This window comes from Pteropus medius, unplaced genomic scaffold (genome assembly GCF_902729225.1).
Source record: "Pteropus medius unplaced genomic scaffold, Ma_sr-lr_union100, whole genome shotgun sequence".
Taxonomy (NCBI): Eukaryota; Metazoa; Chordata; class Mammalia; order Chiroptera; family Pteropodidae; genus Pteropus; species Pteropus medius.
Window position 1 is genome coordinate 5,843,360 of NW_024349222.1, and position 2,478 is coordinate 5,845,837.

At 33.7% G+C, this 2,478-nt stretch overlaps 1 non-coding gene across 1 annotated transcript; it reads left to right on the top strand.

The window, feature by feature from the left end:
• Nucleotides 1-2,069: 2,069 nt before the first annotated feature.
• Nucleotides 2,070-2,206, top strand: LOC120617153 (small nucleolar RNA SNORA61). The gene has a single exon (XR_005656795.1). It is a non-coding gene; the product is annotated as a small nucleolar RNA SNORA61 (small nucleolar RNA).
• Nucleotides 2,207-2,478: the final 272 nt, after the last annotated feature.

Here is a 2,478-nt window from a genome sequence, read left to right on the forward strand (position 1 = left end):
CTGAATGGGAAAATATTTGTAAGCAATGCCTCCAATAAGGGCCTAATATCCAAATTATACAAAGAACTCATATAACTTAATAACAACAAAAAAACAAATGATCCAATCAAAAATTAGGTAGAGGACCCGAACAGACATTTCTCCCTAGAGGATATATAAATGGTCAACAAATATATGAAAAAATGCTCAACATCGCTAGTTATTAGGGAAATACAAATCAAAACCACAATGAGATACCATCTCACAGTTTTTAGAATGGCTATAATCAACAGGACAAGTAATAACAAATGTGGAGAGGATGTGGAGAAATAGAACACTCATACACTGATGGTGGGACTGCAAATTGGTACAGCCACTACGGAAAACAGTATGGACATCCTCAAAAAACTAAGAATTGATCTATCTTATGATCCAGCAATCCCTCTACTGGGTATTTACTCCAAAGACTTGAAAGCTCATCTCCGAAAAAATATTTGCACACTGATGTTCACAGCACCATTATTCACAGGGGCCAGGACATGGAAATAACCGAAGTGTCCTACAGTAGATGATTGGCTAAAGAAGCTGTGGTACATATATACACTGGACTATTACTCAGCCATAAGAAGAGATGAAATACTGCCATTTGCAACAACATAGATGGATCTTGAAATAATCTTATTAAGTGAAATCAGGCAGAGAGAAAAGGTTGAAAATCACATGATATCACTTATATGTAGGATATAAACCTAAAGGCAACAAATGAACAGGACAAACAGAGACTCATGGACTAGTGGACTAGTGGTTATCAGAGGGGAGGGAGAAAAATAAAAAAATAAAATGTTAAAAAATTATGTATATATAGTATGAAAAAAAAAACTGTTTTTAAAAAAGAAAGAATGGCAGAAAACTTCCCTAACTTGAAAAGGAAATACACATACTAGCCCAAGAAATAGAGTCCTAAAGAAGATGAACACAAAGAGGCCCACATAAAGACAAATCATGATTAAAAACCAAAGGCGAAAGACAAAGAGAGAATCTTAAAAGCAGCAAGAGAAAGGCAGTTAGTTACCTACAAGAGAGCCCTCATAAGACTTTCAGCTGATTTCTCAACAGAAATATTGCAGGCCAGTAGGAATTGGCATGAAATATTCAGAGCGATGAAACACAAGGACCTACAACCAATATTATTCTACCCAGCAAAGCTGTCATTTAAAACCGAAAGATATATGAAGAGCAGAAGAAGCTAAAAGAGTTCATCACCACGAAGCCAATATTATAGGAAATATTGAAGAGACTTCTTTAAGAAGAAGAATTAAAAAAGAAAAAGAGAGAAACTATAAATAATAAAATGGCAATAACTACATATCTATCAACAACTACTTTAAATGTAAATAGATTAAATGCTCTAATCAAAAGACAGGGTGGCTGAATGGATAAGAAAACAAAACTCTCACATATGCTGCCTACAGGAGGCTCACTCAGGTCAAAAAACACATACAGACTGAAAGTAAAGATGAGAAAGAGATATTTCATTAAAATGAAACAACAACAACAAAACATCTTGGGTAAAACACTTATACTGGGCAAAGTAGACTTTAAATTAAAGGCTATAACAGAAGACAAAGAAAAGAAGGACCCAGTAATCCCACTTCTGGGTATTTATCTGAAGAAATCCAAAACAAACTTCAAAGGGACATGTGCATCCATATGTTCATTGAAGCATTATTTACAATAGCCAAGTTATGGAGGCAACCTAATGTCCTTTATTGGATGAATGAATAAAAAAGAAGTGGTACATATATATATGATGGAATATTACTCAGCCATAAAAAAGAATGAAATTTTGCCATCTGTCGTTGTTGGTCCAACAACAGGGATGGACCTAGAGGGCATTGTGCTGAGTGGAGTAAGTCAGATAGAGAAAAATAAATGCCAAATGATTTCACTTACATGAGTAATCTAAAAAACAAAATAAAAAATAAAACAGAAACAAACTCATAGATACAGAGAACATTTTGATGGTTGCCAGATAGGAAGGGTTTGGGGAAGTGTGCGAAAAAGTGGAAGGGATTAAGAAATATAAATTGTTCCTCCAGTTCTCTTTCCCATCAGATCTGAACACCAGTTTTGGTGGTTGTAAAAGGAGAAAAAGTAATACTGAAGTTGGCCTCACAGCGCTTATAGTGTGCTGTATATACAGCATGTGGGCTCGTTTCACACAGGATTGAATTAAAAAAAAAAGAAATACAAATTGATAGTTACAAAATAGTCATGGGGATGTAAAGTATAGCATAAGGAAAATAATCAATAATATTGTTACAACTACGTATGGTGTCAGATGGGTACTAGATTTATTGCAGCGATCACTTCATATATTATATAAACGTCTAATAATTATGCTGTACACCTGAAATTAATATAATATCATATGTCAATTGTAATTTTTAAAAAATTTAAGAATAATTTAAAAAATTAAACAGGCTTAAACTAAGTTAT